This window comes from Bombus fervidus, chromosome 15 (genome assembly GCF_041682495.2).
Source record: "Bombus fervidus isolate BK054 chromosome 15, iyBomFerv1, whole genome shotgun sequence".
Taxonomy (NCBI): Eukaryota; Metazoa; Arthropoda; class Insecta; order Hymenoptera; family Apidae; genus Bombus; species Bombus fervidus.
Window position 1 is genome coordinate 6,909,527 of NC_091531.1, and position 19,826 is coordinate 6,929,352.

Sequence of the window (19,826 nt, forward strand, 5' to 3'; positions counted from 1 at the left end):
CGGCGACTCTTCCGCTAGGAATTATACGGATTTTTGCTGCCAGTTGATTGTTTTCCTTCGTTCCCTACTTCCACGATGTGTTGTTGCCTGCCTCTCATGGTATGATACGGGTGGCTGATACGATATGGGATTGATCAGTCATGGTAGCAGAAGGGACTGATTGCTTTCGTTCATCGACGTTGATTTCCAATGATTATGAATTATGTGATTGGACGAGCTAACGTGATATCGGTGAAGAAATGAAAATTTCCAAATGCTATTTGAACAAAAGATGCGAGGATTCTAGTATATGGAGCAGCCTGTAGAAGCATACGATAACAGTTTTTCATCCCTTCTGTATGTCCTGGTGCTCATAGTTGCAGGATGTGGAACGTATCTGGGAATTTCGCGCAGCGGGAATGCTATATTCGCCGTCTGGACTCGTTGTAACATTAATCGAGGAAAAGATTAAGGAATACGGTTGGTCGGGGCTGCACGAGATGGTTCTGGCTACAGTATGTGGACACAGCTTTCGTATAAATAATACAGCCACCCTAATTCACCGAGTACAGAGCAGTGGCGATTACGAAATGATGGTTCCCTGCACGGCTGACCCCACACAGACCCATTCTACTTGCGCGGAGTCCCCAACATTTTCAAATTCAATTTTCTCCGCGAGCAAGCCTCGCATGTAAAAGGCTCACAGGGCACTTTTCACTCGTTTTTTCGTCAACAATCTTCCTTCCTTTGGTCCAAGTCGCCATCTTTCATTAGTTATATTTCATGTCGTTTTTTCGTCTTGCTTCTTAACGAATGCTACTTCGAACCTAGCGAGTCCTCGTTGCTAAACGAATTCCGTGTTGGAAACGAGAGCGAAACGTAAATATGACATGTTAACTTTTTATACCTTTTTTTGGTCTCTCGTATTCTGCTTTAGACTCAGCTTCCTCGTCGCTACACGTTGTCCTACGTTAAAAAATCGGAGGAAAAAAAAAAAAAGAAAAATGGTGATCCGTCGTTGCAGGGTCTATCGACTAAATGGAAAACGCGGCGCGTTCCGGTTGCAGCCGATTAATGCGGCGTGAATAGCCAGGCGTGTAACGCGAATCCAGCGCTGGACCGGCGTGAATACAACAAATCAGGCGAATACATCTGCACGGAGCTGCGTGTAATATGCACGCCTGTAATATCTGTACTTATCCGGGATTGGGCCATGTGCACACGGAGACATTTACGCGCAGTTTTCCGGACATGGCACCGGTCTCGCTCGCGCGTTACGTGCTTGGTCGCGTTATTCATGGAATCCCGGTGGTCGAACTTAAAATTCCCGGCGCGAAAGGGAATGGGTTCGCGTGCTCGGCCGCGCGTAATTTTAATAACGTCGTTCGCATGGCCAGCGGCAAACAGAGACGTCCGCCGAAAGCAACGCGTCAGTTTGACCAGTTGGTCCGTGCGTAAAATGCCCGGTGATGAACGACCCTGCCGAGTCGAATCATCGTGAAAAACTAGGCTCGAAAATTGCCAGGGAGAGCTTTTCCAGTGAACTTTCCTTTGGGGGAAAAAAAAGATTGAGAAAGGAGAGCGTGAAGTGTCGAGGTGTGTGAGGTAATAGAAAGGATCACGCAACTGGGTGGGACTATAGTTTGAGAATGGTCGAGGATGTAATTAGATGACTGCAGTGATGCATAACGTGAAGTATGACCTCACTTTTTGAAATAGGATTTTAGTTTTGTCGTATGCCTGCTGACGTAGTTTCTTCTTCTTCTTCTGTAATAACTTTAACAGCGAGTGCTTTCATTTTGCAAAACGATCACACTTTCATCTAGATTTAAATGTAGATTCCTTCGAAGCAGACGTTAGCTTAGATTTAACCTAGACCTACCGTAGCTACAGATATCCATAGTACCAAGGACCTACATAGCTTAGGCTAAGCCAGACCTAAGGTAATTCTCTACGACAATTTTAACAGCAACGAAGCAAGAGAATAAATGAATTATGAAAGAGTGTAATTAGGTTTTTCGCAACGTTTACTAAGCAATTAATTTGCCAACGAAACTGAAAATGTCTGATTCTAGCAATGCTCGATACAAAAAAGCTGTATTAATCTAAAGTTGCAATTGGGTCGTACGGTTCTGCGTACAGTAGGAGGATTGAAATAAGACACAGTTAACTTTCAAGTGTCTGAAACATGTTCGCTTTCATATCGAGAACTTTTCACCAAGAATTCACTTGCTCTTGTTTTATAGCAACTTTCCCGTGTTTTCAAGTATTTCTCGAAGATGATATCAACCCGATAATCCCTATAATTAAGATATTTATTGTTTATCATCGACAAGCTTGTAATTTTCACGCTTGCAGATTCCAACTGAATTTTTCACATCAGTAGCGAATTGTCTCATCCACTCTTGCTCGTTAGTTGGAAGCTGAAAGTTTTATAAAAAATGCATTTGTCAGATTATAATACTGTGGCAACTCGGAACATGCTGTGTCCTAGCTTAGCATAAAGTGGTCAGTCAGTAGTAAAACCTGTGTAGCAGTGTCTAGCTAAGAATAGTTGAAACAATAGTTGTTTTATCAGTGGAATCAACGGCGTGAAGATTTGTGAAATTTTTCGTTCGGAACGTTTCACACCACTTTGATCCCTCGTTGTGCAGAAAAGAGTGCTCGTTAAAGATCTTAAGACACAGCAAAGCAACGAACGCGACACCGATAATCGTACGGAAATTAGACGAAGCCTGTGTGACCGTGTTAACGAGCACCGAAATCGCTGATCAATCTTCCACGGTCTAAGCAAAGTACAGGCAAATCACTCTTATGTGATCGTGAACCGACTTTCCAGTTATCGTTCCTTTTATCTACCCTTTTTCTTGCATATCTCGACCGCGAGAAGAAGGTCAAGTGTGTCAGGCGAGGGAGTGACGGAAGCAAAGTACATGACTTTCTGAGTTATCCACGGCTTAATACGGTAACTAACGTGGACCTAACTCGGACTATATAAGTACAATTACAGTCCTAATGCACATGGATTCGAATCTAGTTCAAACTTAACCAGCATATCAATAACATTTCCCACCGATGTTAACCCAGATTTATGCTATTACATCTGTTACGGCTCTAACATAGACATTGTAATGTAAACCTAGCTGAGACTATTATAAGCACAATTATAGACTAGACCGACCGCTTGACTGAAAGCTCAAGTTGAATCCTCACTGAGATCCAAGTTGAATCAGTCAGAGACTCAAGACCCAAATCAAATTCAATTACAACCGAAGCAGAAGCTAACGTAGATCGAAGATAAGTAGGTGAGCGTAACGTTGATCCAACGTAAGCAGTTGGACCGAACCTGGACCTAAGCAAATCATCCATAGACCCAAGACCTAAATTAGGGTCCTATTCGACCCTGAACGTTTCAAAAGATCCAGTTAATTTGACCTTCTTTTTCACCTATTAAATCGCGCTTATATGCCAACCGTGATCAACTAGACGTAGGATTCGCGATCTTCCCTTCGTTTCCTGCGAAGGATAGGCGAAAATCGGCCGATCGATAAGTTGGTTAGAGCGAAATAAATTGCGGAAGGGGCGAAGCGAAACTCGGTGGGTAAAGTTGGCAGGGATTACTCGTAGTATTAGGCGGCAGTCGACTAGATCTCGCGTTCCCTCGATGCTGTGAAAAACGAACGGTAACGAGAAACTCGGAGTCCAAGGGGCGAGCTCGAGTGTATCTTGCGCCAAGTTGTTCCTCGGATGGAATTAACGAGCAAGGTTCGACGAATATCCATGGATCGCTTTTGTCATCGACAGCGGGCGAAGAATCTGGTGGATCGCGTAGCTGGATGGAAATCTTGCGCGTGAAAAAGAAAGGCGAGTGGAGAACGACAGACGGCAACGGTTCCGCAGCTAATCCGGTGAAATAGAGAGGATTGAAGCGACTGCGATCCGCTGATATTTCCTCGTTTCCAGTCGGCTGTACAAACTCTCGTTTCCAACGGTTGCGAAAAAAATCCCTTTAAATCCTGGCTGACATCAGTCGTTGCCCGATTAATATTAGACGCGTTGCACGGCCAACCGTAAGAGATTACCGAAGGGTAAAATTTTCGTGATCTGGTTGCGAGCAGAGAGCTCTCCGGGGAAAATGGCAACTGATAATTGGCCTTAATTTTTAATTAGCCTTCTATTGGGTTAATTACGATGATCTCAGGATCGTCGTACGATTCTCAAGGGGACTTTTACCTTTCACCCTTTCTGAACGGCCCAACGAAAGGGATTATCGAAATAAAGGCGCCGATCCGTGGCTGGCCGAATCCTCGAGTCTTCCTACGGGAACGAGCCAACTTTCCAGGCTGTGCGACGCGAGTTTCGATCGAGTTCGAAAACGAAATTACGTTAACGGCGGACGATATCGTACTCTGCTTCCTCACGGTTTTCTCTTTCACTCTGTCTCCTTCTGCCTCGTTGTTTAACCGCCGTTCGAGCTGCCTTTCATTTCACTGTCTCCGACTCTGTTTCGATCTCTGATTCTTCCATTGAGAGCGTCATTGTGAATTCCAATCGCCTCGAAGAAATTGAAATTTCCCTTCGCTGATCCATTATCTTCGTTCTGACGAATTTGCCCCTCACAGAGCTTTGAATGGTAGATACACGAACATTGCTTTGATGGTTTAGCTTTGAGTTAATAGATCGGTGTATCCGTTGCTGTTAATTAGGTGTCTTGGCGTTAGGCTAGTTTCGTAATATCCACACGATATTCCAATATCGTACTTAAATAATGCAATGTTTCCTTTCAATATTACGTCCTAATATCTGTTACTAATTATCTGTACTATTTGCATATTATTTTAATATCGGATATTTTAACATTGTTGTGATGATTGAATTATAGGATTGAGCTAATGCTCTACGAAGTCCCAGTTCTGACTTAATATTCTGATATTGGTTTAATAGGTTAAAATTGACGTAACTTAGTTAATAGTAAGTTAGTCTGCCGATATTATAAACTCCATTTCAACGTCTTAATATTTGTTATTAATTATCTCTGGCATTGATCCACTCTCTTATTATTGGCTCTACAAGCACGTAACTGACCTAACCTCAATATTAGCCTAATACTAATTGATCTTGACGTAACATTATTTCGTTTATATTTAATGACAATCTTGCACTTTCTTATAAAATTACCAATTAATCAGGTTATGTAATCCGTTGAGAAATTGTTTAGATATCGATTATCAGATTAAGGATATTTTCATAGTCTAAGGTTCCAAACGGATTGACGATTCTCGTGACCTGTTCATCTCTGGCGAAAATTTCGATCGGTTCGCTACGAGAATAACGGACGATTTACGAAGATAAAAGCGACCTATTTGCTTCGCTTATATTTTCCAACTATATGGCATTTTCGCAATTCGATGGATCAAACTCTTAGGAAGAGATCGCTATCCAGAACCTGCATCTATCGTAATGTGAGGTTAGGATTTACTCTCCAGTTAAGATGGCGATAATGCGTTAAATATAAGATTCTGAATGAACTTTGAGATATATTGGCAAAGTTAAAATATCGGCATCGGTTCTAGAGTCAAAGGGGAAACCCCGAAAGCTCGGTAGTCTCGTTATGAAATCTACGATTTCTCAAATTATCCGCCACTATTTCTAGTGGCTATTTCTAGGCTTCCTTTAACGCGCAAAGAACTTGAGAGGCACGAGAGGGAGGAATATTCGTTATGAATGCCCGATTCCATGCAGGGTTGTTTGAAGCTAGGTACAACCCTTAACGATCGCGAGAACTGGCTCAGCCGGTTATCATTTTCGCAACAAGTGGCGCGCACGGAACGCACACCCTCCCTCCGTCAGAGATCGCAGTGATTTCGTACGGGATCCGGAAAGAGTGAAGCGGGTTATGTGAATGAAGAGAGGTGTTTCGTAGGGGAACGAGTTTTTACGATTATCGCCAGCGGAAGTCCTCGAGTTACGGTATCCTTTATAGAGGAAGGCGATTTCGTTTCACCCTTCTGGGTCACGGGAAATTCGAAGGGATCAATGAAGCGGTGGATATACTCAAGCACACCGCTGATTCCGTATTCTATAACCAATTCGTATAAAATACAGCCTACCGAGTTATCTCGGTTAACTGGCTTACAAAGAGTGTAGCTATAACCAGTTCTTCTAAAATATACCAAGATATAGAATTTATCGTATCATGTCAATTTTAATTATGCTATAAAAGGTTACATTCAGATTTAGAATTCGTTTATTGCAATTATAAGCTGGTACAAGTTTTATCTGTATTTGAATCTTGATGGAGTCACGATTAATGTAATTGTTGAGATGGTAATTGGTTCTGATGTTATTTGATGTATTTTACAAACACGTAGACATCTCAATTTTGACTAACGTAGTTGTAGGAATGGTAATTGGTCACTGATGATACGACAGAGGATTCTGATGTTATTTGATGTATTTTATGAACACGTCAATATCTTAATTTTGACTAACGTAGTTGTAGGAATGGTAAATTGGCCACTGATGATACGACAGAAGATTCTCATGTTATTTGATGTATTTTATGAACATACAAATATCTTAATTTTGATTAACGTAGTTGTAGGAATGGTAATTGACTACTGATGATGCGACAAAAGATTCTAATGTTGTTTGATGTATTTTATGAACACGTAGATGTCTTAATTTTGATTAACGTAGTTGTAGGAATGGTAATTGGCCACTGATAATACGACAGAGGATTCTCATGTTATTTGATGTATTTTATGAACACGTCAATATCTTAATTTTGACTAACGTAGTTGTAGGAATGGTAAATTGGCCACTGATGATACGACAGAAGATTCTCATGTTATTTGATGTATTTTATGAACATACAAATATCTTAATTTTGATTAACGTAGTTGTAGGAATGGTAATTGACTACTGATGATGCGACAAAAGATTCTAATGTTGTTTGATGTATTTTATGAACACGTAGATGTCTTAATTTTGATTAACGTAGTTGTAGGAATGGTAATTGGCCACTGATAATACGACAGAGGATTCTCATGTTATTTGATGTATTTTATGAACACGTCAATATCTTAATTTTGACTAACGTAGTTGTAGGAATGGTAATTGGCCACTGATAATACAACAGAGGATTCTGATGTTATTTGGTGTATTTTATGAACACTTCAATATCTTAAATTTGACTAATATAGTCATAGAAATGGTAAATTGGGCACTGATGATACGACAGAGGATTCTGATATTATTTGATGTATTTTATGAACACACAAGTATTATCTGAATTTCCTTCAAGTAACTTAATGGTAGATTTATTTCAAACCTAAACTAATATTTTATTCCATATTCTTTCATACATATTTCAATTGTTCTTAGTAATCTAACGCTACGTCACTTCAATTCTACTCCATGCATTCGCAGTCTAGTAGAATTTCTATTGTTTCATGAATTTGTGTTCTGAATTCGATCTAGATCGTACCTAGTCATGATTAATGTAATTTTAGGTTACATTCTCATAAACAATGTCCAGTGTTACCTACAAGTATTTTTCTTAGTTAGCTCGATAAATAGATCTTAGCCTGAATCTAACCTCAATCTAGTCATGATCTAGTAGGATACGTACAAATTAAAAGTTTGCTTTGATCTGATTTGTCAACTGTAAAATCTATTCCTATGCTTCCACGATCGAACACCTTTCCAAAAATACTGGGATAGTACTCTCAACGTTATTTCTCATTTATTTACGTTTATCGTAAACAGTCTTTACAGAACGAATGACCATCCTTTCTCTTTTTTTCTTTTCTATCACGATCCTCATGAACAACGCTCTAAGGTGAAAGGGAGCGTAAATTCAACTGAATGTCAGGATCTGCTTCGGGTCGGTAATATACCGTCCGTACGATAAAAAAGCGGATAACAAGGTTAATTCCAAGCGATTATTTCCATCGTTATCCCGATCAGGTGGAGATCGAAGCAACCTGCGCATCCCTCTGGATTATCCGCTAGGATCGAGATTCGTATCGTAGTGTCCCTGGAGGCGTTATCAAAATTATCCTCGCGAGATCCTCTATCCGAGTGGGTATTGTGCGTTAAGGGCTCTTATCTTGCAGATTCATCGTTCCAGAGATTCACGCGACACACTCGAACGACGAACCTCGGGGGGTGCGTTCCGCGGGCTTTACGTTCGATCGTCTTGAGGGTGAAAGTAACGATTGGGTTAAGCTAACTGATTCGACGTACGGACGAAAGCACGTCAGATTTTCTTCAACACTTCGACTGCCACGCTGAAATCGCGTGTTTCGCTGAGGACGCCACGGGAGTATTTTTATTACTCAAAGCATATAACGGCAAAATAATAAGAAATTGATGATGTGAGACAACGTTCTTCACCGATGAACCGTTTGTCTTATTGGTGGTCACGGGTGACCATCGTGACGCCTTGCTAACAGTTGACAGCGACATATTGTAACAAGGCTTCGTTTATTTCAAGAAACCATTAACATTCGTTATTTCGTCGTAGGCAAAACGCGCAGAATATATCGTTGAAACGCGTAGAAGATATTAGTAAACAGTATTAGGATTATTTTTATGATTTCGACGAAACATTCGGCTGAAATGGTAGAGGTCAAGAAAATGATGTTTCTGATAAACCAATGGTAGTGGAAGATCACACGAGAGGAAAATGTGCCGTAGATTGATCAGATCAAACGATAGCATATTCCACACCACATAGAAGATCCCTCAAGTGGTGTACAAAATTAGCTTTAGAGTTACTGTTAAATACGTCAATTTCAAACGCGACGATGCTCTATAAACAAGCAATAAAAACAAAAATCAAGGTATCAGAGTTCAGAATGGCACTGGCAACGCACCTTACACGGTGCCATTTACCAGAGCCGTGAAGTATACTTGTTCGACGAAGATCGCGACACGAAATGCAGAAGAAAGAAGGGCAAGCGTACCTGGTACGAAAATTTTGCAGAGAGAGCTATAAAAAAATGCCAAACAGTTAGGATGAAAAATTGCTAAGAATCGGACCAAAAAGGTGACCACCTATTGTCCAGATCGTATCGATGAGCCACGTTTATGTTCAAAGCGTTTTAACACAGTGCACCGTTAGATGCAAGATTTCTTCTCATTTTTTTCCTATCGATGTTCCAATAAAAATGTTTGATCGTTCAAGGCGGCACTTTTTGTTTCAAAGTATACAGTGCTAAGTCAACCTAGCCCCAAAGTGCCATTTTTCAATTTTGCCACTTACTTCTCTACAATTATGTTTGTAAGAGTATGAAAAATTGTCGATTATTTAGCCGTAAGTTAGTGGCATTTCTTGATTTTCCCACTTACGGTGTTTTCTACGAGTTTTCTCGAATTTTGTAACGAAAGACACATCTTGCGAGGAACAAGCATACGCGCAATACTCTTTTGGACAGAAAGGTGGAAAATCGAAGACTACGCCACTTGCACGAACTGCGGCCTCGTTGCCATCGTATTTTTCTATTTGCGGCGGATTCGGATTCGCCCTTAGTGTTGGGCCAAGTTGATAGTCATGCGGAATAATTCGCGGCCGATGTTAGAGAAGAAATTCCAGCACGAGGCGGGCTTAAAGCGGAAACACTCGGCTGAAGAGTCGTTAGCGTAGGTCGGCGAGAAAAGTACGAGTCACCGTGTCGGAGACTTCGATAAATAAGGAAGCAGGCACGTTCCAGGGCGTAAAAGTCACGCTATACAGTCGCGCCACGTACCTAGTCGCGACTCGCCGCGAATACGGCATCGCCCTGCTAGCCAGACGTTGCTCAAGGGGATGAAAATCATCCTGACACGTGCAACTGGTACCCCAATTAAAGCCAGGGTCGGTAAATAAAGTCGTCTTACTTAACGACCCGCTGTATTAATCGCGTCAAAGCAACGTGCACTTGTTGCCATTATTGTTCCGCATTCTTGTGGCAAAATTGGACTCGATTCGAGGTTAGGTTATATTTTCTTCAATTTCAAAAAAATCAATTATCCAAGATATTCGGATTGCTAATAAATAAAAGAATTTAGGACGAGTCGTAGATCGAAGGAATATGAGCACAGAGCGACGCAGCCAAGGTGCATTTCAAGGCCACCGGCAGAAACGAATAAATCCTACTGGATTGAAAAACTCACTATACAAATGTTTATCGACCGATGGTCTTATGGGGAAAATCCCTAGATACGTAAAAGATAGATAGTCATTGGTGAATGATGGACCGTGTACTTTGAAATGGCCATAGGTTCTGGAAATCGCAAGGCGTAGAAACTTGTAGAGTAAAATAGGAAAGTTAGTAAAACGTGACAGAAATAATCGGCTGCTACGTGATCATGGAAGATGATGATCCATAACTCGGAGATACTTTTAACAGAGTTCGAAATAAATTAATCAGATTGTTTGATAAAACAGATTAATCGAATTCCAAAGGGGATAACGATTCTCGTGATCTTTCTATCTCCCATAAGACGTATCTCGGTCTGTTCGCCACGAAAACATCAATCTACGAAGATTGCCAAACCTAGTGACAGTTTTATCCCTCGTGGATTCGTTAAAATCGTGTCAGCTCTGAAAACAAGCAGTTTGATCAATGTACTGCGGAAACTACCCGGAAAAGCGGTAAAATTGAGTATACAATTGGCAAATCACCAGGATCATCTAAAAACGTTATATCGCAAAATATTTATTATTTAACATACAGCGTAAAATTGTGTAAGATATACAACAAGCGCTAAACGAATACAAAGAATCGAATATTTAAAAGTTTATTAAAAAGCATAAAATGTTAACGTCAATATTGTTGGGTTGGCAACTAAGTGATTAGATGGTAATGACAAAAGCCGCGATCACCTAGTTGCCAAGCCGATAAATGTTAAGGAGAAAGACCTGTAGAAAATATCAAGTTTCAGCTTCAGCAATATTATTGCTACAGTCGACTCTGATAATGCTAATGAAATTTTAGAATGTTGCGTATAATACAGGTTTGTATGATCGATAGGATACGTTGAAGATGGTTCTTTTTTCATTATAAATCTGTAGCATCGTAGCACGCAGGTCGTCGCTATATCGACGCGCGCGTATCTCTATACATTCATGGGCTGTGTTCAGGCTGGAACGTTGAAGTATCGAAAAGTAATCAAGAATCAGCCCGCAGTGAATATCCGATGGAACATGGTTCTCGTGCATTTACACCGGTCTCTACCGTGTTACCGTACTTCTATTCTCGTTTACACGAATATCATTTTCACGTATCGTGAACGCGATTGCACGTGAGGCAGAGAAGAGAGCAGACAGAGTCTCTGGTAATTCGAACGTAAATCGTTGATCACGAACGTGTGCGCGCACGTTTGTTCCGTGACCGACGTTTGCTGTTTCGGTTGCTATAATACGGCTATCGGTGAAATAATATTATGCCGCGTTCACAGTTACGCGAATATCGGCCGTCGTCAATAACGCCGCCTCGTCGGGTCAACAGCACCGCGGGCAACATTGTTGCATCGCGTTACTTTGACCTTTGACCCTTGGTCTTCTCGCGAATCACGTTCTCTGTAATCCCACCCTCGGTCGCGAAAAGCCTCGGCTCAAAGCCGACGCAACTAACGCCCACGATTACGCACAACAGCTGTTTTCCTTTTACGGTGATCGCTGGTTAAGATACACGAGCTGCTCGCTGCACTGAAAATAGAACCAGCCAAGATTTCCAGAATTTCCATCGAGTCACGTAGTCCAACTGTTGAAGCTATTATCCGATTAATTAAATCAGTAGCTTGAGTAGTTAGCTCGCAGGACATGTTCTCACGATTCCAAAGAATGTATTGGCTTCCATAGGACGAATAGACTGTTTTATGCTACTTCTCTCAGACCTACGTTCGTGGGCCGATAGCAGAGTGCGGACAATTGGAGGAATCGGACGATAGTGGACCAAGTTCTTGAGCGGATGACACCTTTCAAACCCAGGCTCGAATCTAGGATCCGATGGGAGCCTAATTGAAAGCAAACTCGACTCTTTCGAACTCATCGATCCAATGAAAATGCGAACCTAGTCAACCTGTGCGAAGCCAATTAAGCCGAACAGAAACCTAATCTAAAGGTAGTCGGAAGTGTACAGAGAGCTGACATAAGACAAACTGCAGCCTAATTCAAGCCCGAAGCAAGCCAAGTTCAAACGTTCAGACCTACCTTTAAACAATTTGATCAAGGTGCAAGCCTAGACCTAAAGCTAATTTAAACACAACCTAATGCAAACTTGCTATAGTTGAAACCTACCTGAGACTCGGCCCAAGACAAACCAAACACCTAATTCAAGACCTGACCAAAGTCAAACCGCGAAACGAGCGGATCGGTGAAGACGGTGCCTGTTTATGGTTGCGTCCTATGGGAGAATTTCGAGGCGTAAAAGGCGTGAAGAATCCACTGGGAGTACGTACTCTTCGGACAGCACGTCTAAACGCGGCACAAGACGCATGCGCTTATTTATTAGCGCGACCGAAAATCGATATTCGACCTCTCGCTCTCTCGCACTCTCCGCTTAATATTTCTTTCGACTTGCCGCTTTTCCTGCGAAAACGCCGCGATGCCTTCGCCTACCTATCGACGCTCTTGCGACGTCAGACGTCGCTCTGGCGCGTTCCACGAATTCGCGCAGCGTGTTAAACGATCCTGGACCCTCGTTCCGATCCTTCTGGAACAGATTGAACCACTTAGAAAAATTCGCGGAAAGATCTCGAGAATGGCGTAGGAAACGGACAGGAGTACTTGTAACTGTCCGGACAGATCGACCAATTTGTAGGAAAGATAGCAGACTGCAGATTTCTCTGCAGTTTCATATTTTTATTGACCTGACTAAGGCAATGAACGTAGACATAGAGCTCTGTTTCACTTGCGTTGAATGCTTTTTGTGCTTCTGTACGCTCATTTTCTACGTTTTCTACTCTCATCTTGTTCATTTTCCATGTTTGAAATTCTCCATAAAAATCTGCATTCCAGCGACGAGTTTTAGAAAACCGCACAAATCAATGATTTTCGAGTTCAGTATTTTGCTCGATTCAAATTTGCTTTTCACCTGTCATCAGCTGATCCAAGGGACTGTTAACCTCTCAGTCAGTAATTGCATGACCATCCAAAATCGAAACGATCATTTGGTTACAGTTTAATTCTATGTTATAACAGCCATATGTACCCTGTGTTTGACGAGTATACTCGTCGTCGCTTACCTTTGCGACACACTTTTCAAAGAGGTCGCAACAGCTAACTGGTTAACAGATATAGAATTTTGTTACATTTGGTCTATGTTATGAATTTTTATAGCATGTTGTAGGAATCGTTAAATTTTATTTTCATCGTAATATCGGAGCTAGCCCACGTTTATTTTCAATTTATTATATTGTAACAGGCGCTATAGTTTGAAACTCGCTAGAAATAGAGCCGTTCTGCTCTACCAGTGCGTATTGCGACACAAAGTCATGGACTAAGAGGCGCGAAATAAGAAACGTAAAACTTGCCACGTGATTAATGACGATCGACGATAGAGATTAGCTGAATGGGAATCGATACCGAATGACTTAGGATTGTATCATAAATTGGCCACATACTCGTGCGAAGAAACATTAGTCGACATACGTCGAGATATTCAATTCACTCAATCCACTTAGCATTTTGCGACAATTTTTCTTCCGTCTTCGGTACTCTCTGTGCCACGTGGCTCTCGTATAATCTACGACGAGCTTCTCATTCAAGCCACTCGTGTTTCCTGAGCATAAAAAGAAATCAATAACAGCGTGTACCATCGGTGGTACACGCGGCCTCAACAATGTACTAATTAACGTATCACTTAGCAACTTTACGTGTCAATTATCTACGCGAAAAATTGTCTATCATTAACCAAATTAATTGATTCTCGATTTTTCAAATTCTCTCTTCTCTAATACAAAAGTTGATCGGTCGTCTTTATCGTTCATGCATTCGCGGGAAATTCAAAGCGAAGTGCAGATACACAAAATATTTTTGTTAATTGGTAAGTAACAGGGACGAATTCGTTCATAATTTTGTCTTTTGAAGGCGATGTAGAATATAGAAAGGTCTACTTGCCTGGATCCATAAGATCGTTCAAGATTTTGGATGGTCGATCGACTTTTTGATGAACGCGCTCGTGGTAATTGTCCCAGGTCCAGGACTGGTCAATAAATTTATTCTAACCAAATTGATAACTTTATCAAATTATTCATATAGCGTATCCATAGCATGTGCTAACAAATAATTTTCATACGAAATCTACTTGTACGTAGTAAAACTTCACACGGTGCTGTGCATAAGTTTCAGACCACGTACGTTGCTGGTTTTAGTTTAGACTGTCTACCTTATTGCCTTGAAACGTAGTTCTAGTTTCTGTATGTAATATTACATGGAATTGGATCTTTAGATATGTCCTTCGTGGCGTTTGTTGGACCGCAAATTTTTTTGAAAATATTTGTTGCATTGTGTATACACGTAGGGCATCACTTGAATACGTATCAACTAAGAAGCAGGAGTTTTTGAAACATAAAACAGGAAATGAACTTACTAACGCTGTAACTAAAAATTAAGCAGTGGGAGCTGTGTGGAAGGAGTAATCTGTTTTATGAAAAAGGAGATATTTAGATCATCGGAAATAAACTACTGCAAATTTTAAAAATTGTAAAAAAACTATGAATCGATTATACTAGTAGTTCTAGTGTTAAAAAAAAAAAAAACTGTTATACAGCTAGCTTCTCGTTTTTGAAAAGAACTATTCCAATCCATCATTTATAAAGCTCCGGCAAAAAATTGTGAATCGACCATTCTAGCAGTTGTGACGTTGGAAACGCGCAATCCTCAACCCATCATAGCTTAAAACTATGTGCAGACGTAGATCCAATTCAGATCTATTCGGGTGGGAAACGTGTTAAGCTCATTTTCGTTGATCGATATTTTCACGATGATAGTACACTTGGACTTGCCATTAAGCGGATTAATACAACCCTTCCTAATTACATCGATCCTATCATAAGGATGTTTCACCGTAGAGAAATTATGCACGCGGCTATCAGAGGATCGGTTGAACCACGACGACGGAGTTATAATTTACAGACCGGTCCTATCGTAAAGCTGACCTCTCGAAGGTACGTGTACAGGCTACTCCATCATAGGACGCGAAATTATTTCCATGGTTAACCTCGCAAGCGATTGGCTGAACGGTCGAATATGTTGGAATATACATATGCTCGCAAAAGTATCTCAAAACTCATAGACATTTTTTATGCATATATCACGCGTTACGGGAAACACCTTGAAATTTCATTGACGCTCTTACGAGACTCGAGCACCACGATTATATTGATAAAATTTGAAAGCAATCTGAAAATGTATGTAGCGATTGCACGATATCTCTTATTTTCTAAAACGAGCGCGCGAGTGATCAATTGAACGAAAATTAAATGATTTAAAAACCTATCAACGCTAGACCTTAATCCATATTTAACTGAAGTCTGATCCGCGGTTAAATCAAACCTAACCAAACTAGCTCAAACCTCGTTCAAACGTAACCCAATAGCCTCAATCGTCTCCATATAAATTCATGATTCAATCATCTATTACAGACTCAAACCAGAATCAAATAATTTTTAACTTTGTCACACTTGATCAAACTAGCTCAAACCTCGTTCAAACATAACCCAGTAGCTCCATGCATCTCTATATAAATTCATGATTCAATCATCTATTACAGGTTCAAACCAGAATCAAATAATTTTTAACATTGTTACACTTGATCAAACTAGCTCAGACCTCGTTCAAACGTAACGCAATAGCTTCAAGTATCTGCATATAAATTAATGATCCAACCACCTATTATAGATTCAAATCAAAATCAAATAATTTTTAACATTGTCACACTTGATCAAACTAGCTCAAACCTCGTTCAAACGTAACGAAATAGCTTCAAGTATCTGCATATAAATTAATGATCCAACCATCTATTATAGATTGAAACCAGAATCTAATGATTTTTAACTTTGTCGCTCGACAGTCGTGCCCTGTCGTGGTGTCAATTTTCAAATTGTTGTATAGATAGTAGCATGTAACGTATACGCGACAGTTTTCCATGGCAGGTGTTTAAATACTTTAGCGAGCAAGTGTATGTAACGTGGCATTGGTCTCCACGGGAAATGCAATAGGGAGAATGCGTAATGAGAGTCGGTGGTGATAGGGCCGATTGAATATTCGACCGATTACAGAACGGTACCGCACGTGTCGTTTAATTGATCGTTTCACGCGGCTCGCGCTATTCGCGGCTGGTCCTTTTATGCGATAGACAAAAGGCAGCAGTGAATGAAGGACATTTTTCACCGACTCGCTCCACACACAACGCCTGGCATGCGCGAACCTCGCTTTCTACTCGTTTATTACCCGGCGAACGTGGATTCGCGATCATCTCGCGGATGCTTTAAAGGTATGTTTAAAGATGTGGTTCCGATGAAAGGATGCGTTTGCGAAATGCTAGCCGAAAGAGATCTCGTTGTATTTTCATTTGAAATTTTGAAAGTTGGCAATCACTTAGTTGCCAACCCAATAGAACATAAATAAAACTTCGTATAAATTGACGCTAGGTTGAAGTTTTCCAGTGATTTAAATAAAAATAAAAATCGGTGACAGATTCGCGAAAAACCTGACCAAACTCGACCAACGTGACTCAAAGCTGACTTACCTTCGACCTAGCTCGAACTTATTTGTGACCTAACCTAGACCCAACAAGATTCTAACCTGAATCCTGCCGAGATGAAATCCAAATCCAAGCTAACTATAGCGTACGTCTGGATGGAAAAAAGGAAGAAAGGGAAAATATCACGGGGAAGCTGGTGCGGTTCGTTTTCCTATTTCTTCGTCTCTCTTTCTCCTCCTTCGTCCCCCGTCCCACCTTTCGCTACTTTTTTAATCAAACGAGCAAACTGTACATTAACCGGTTCTAAGTAAAATTTGCGGATTCACCTGAGCAAATTTGCTCAGTGTTGAAACGCAAACACGGCTAACGAGAGAGCAGAGCAGCCGATCTTTTCCCGATTTTCGCGCTACAGCCGCTGCCTACGATCCTCCACCTACGAAGATGGCGGCAGGATGGCGCACGGTTTTATTTTATCGGGGAAAATGGCAGGGAGCTTTCAAGCCGCGGATATAAGCGTCACTTTTCACCGTCGAGACTCGGCATCGGGAATCGGGACGCACTTGTCGGAACAGTTTCAGACGTTAACGTGTTTATTACGCATATAGGTTGTCGAATCTATAGGGTGATTCTGAAATACCCGCCTAAAGACGTTAAAGTAAGACCGAGTCGTTTCGTAGGACGACGAGAGCAAAAGATTCCGATCTTTGCAAAAGATTATTTCCATTAAAAGCTTAATTAATTACTATATAGAGTCCTTTTTTAACCATCTTCCTTTAACGTGTTTTCCCAACTGCGTCGCTAACGAAATTATCACCTGAAACAGCCGCGTGGTCCGCTCTTTTCTTACGGTTGTACCTATCATAGCTACGCTTGTTATATCGTATAGCTATATATATATATATCTCTTTAATATCTAGTTTTCTGAATCACCCAGTATATCAGCTGGAAAACGAGGAAAGGAAGGACAGGATTAGATTTCATAGCGGAATCTCCGCCATTACGCTCTTCTTGACGTTTCCCCCACTTCCAACCCTCTGTACACGTGTCCGATAATTTACCCCTGCAACGAAGATGTTACTCTCACTGAGCGACTCGTTTCACGCTCGAAAGAGGGGAAATCCTGACTCGATTTTTTATTCAGTCGTCGTCCACCACTTTGCCTTCCTGTCTGAAACACGAGATACAAGTCTCGGGATGGTCCCTCTTTCACGGCCGTGATTCATCGAACTTTAATTTCAATCGGTCCTACAGCGAGAGGGAGGGAAGTGTCCCCCCCCCCCCTCCCGATTTGTCCTTGGTCTGAGCAGGGAAGAGCCAAAGGATAAACTACAGTTCGCCGTAAAAAGCTTTCCCGACCACGGGAAACACCGTTAGGATATTGATTTATCCGTTTCTATTTCGATGTTCCGCCGGCGCCACCTGAAACCCATCGGGTGCCAACTGCCGATGCTAACTAGCATATCTCGAGCAGCTTTCTTCGATTCTAAACTCTCGCGATCGTTAGACGATATGTTTGTCAGTGGCATTCGTGTTTAGTTCGCATTATTTCAGCACTTTGCGCCTTGTTCCCACGTTTTGCTTCGCTACTCCAGGACAGACCTTTAGAAACCTGCAGGATCCGATCAGAGTAGATGGGAATAAATAAGGATTTGATCAGAGCAGATTTGAAAAGATGGGAAGCCGATCGAGGCAGACTTGAAAGAACTCAGGGTCTGATCAGGGCAGATCTGAAGAAGCCAAGATCTGAGAGCAGAGCGGATCTGAAAAAACAAATTGGGTCTAATCAGGAAGGAACTTTATGAAAGAAAATAAAAGCCAGCGATCGGGTCTGCTGTGAGTCATCTCGAGGACCCGTTTTCCTTCCTAGAAACCAGATCCCTGTCGTATGTGAAGATGGGACGAGAGCGAGGGAAGATTAGATGGAATTGCATGTCTCTTTTATGTTCTGTACTGTAATTGCCATATCACAGTTAGCCTGAAGTCTTGAACAGTACCGAGAAAGAATTCTGTTCTAAGGTTGCCTTCTTGCCAAAATGGCCCAACGTCATTCATTCACCGGAACAGGGCCAGGCTCGAAAATTAGACTTGTCTTGGTTCGAGCAACATATCTAGCCTGCACCTAGTCGGAAGGAACTTTTCATTCATCTTCACCGCCATCAAATTTATCCACACGATTCCCCTCTTGCAGAAGGGCTGCCAATTTCAAATCGAATTTATTCCCCTGTCAGAGAGATCCGCGCGCTATGAATACCGTCACGACGACGTATAAGGTCAGTGTGCCTATATATATACACACATACACATACACGTATATGTGTATTGGTCGTCGAAAAAATAGTGCGTGGGAACGATTTCAACAAACTGGATCGATTTTCTTCGACACCCTTTGAATCCGGAATAGAAGAATCCGCGATGCGCCCAAGTTGCTAACCTCGCTCGTGTCTCACCCCATAAATATTTATCGATTCTTATCTGTCCCCATGGATGTGTGATAAATTATGCTATGACAAACGTTAACTGGACTCTTAAAATTGGCATGTTGGGAAGCCACAGGATGACACAGGTCTGATAGGATTTTTTCTTTCCTTTCCCTCTACTTCGTCAGCCTGTACACGAGGCTAGTCACGTGGGACGGAACAACGAAATAATCGAAGATAACGTGAAGATTTGAAACGTTGCACGAGGAGAAGTAATAACGAGTGTTATTCCTGGGTTAAAATTAATCAACTAAATCTTCTAACCCATTTGAGGCTCAATTCGAGGTTTTAGTTTTGTGCGAGTTTATAGTCACACTAAGCTGTTATCGAATCGTTGGTCGACATAGGCTGGGACAGTTCTGTCACACGCAGATATTTTCTCTTCGCGATCGAATTTGCTATTGTCGTATGGTGTTACTCTATCAAACTGCATAGGCAACTTTATCTTCGCCATGGAATCTAGAAACTTGTTTTATCTGATTTTCGCATTTTCATATTTCTCATAAACACAGTCGTCAGTCTACTTAGCGGTAGCTCATTAATAACATGTTTACCCTGAACGGTAGAATTTCTCTTTCATCTGCTATCAATAACAAAGGTATTTACGTGTTCTGTTTCTCCGTGACGAACCCCTGCGTATCGTTCTCGTCTTCTCTTATGCAGTGACGACTGG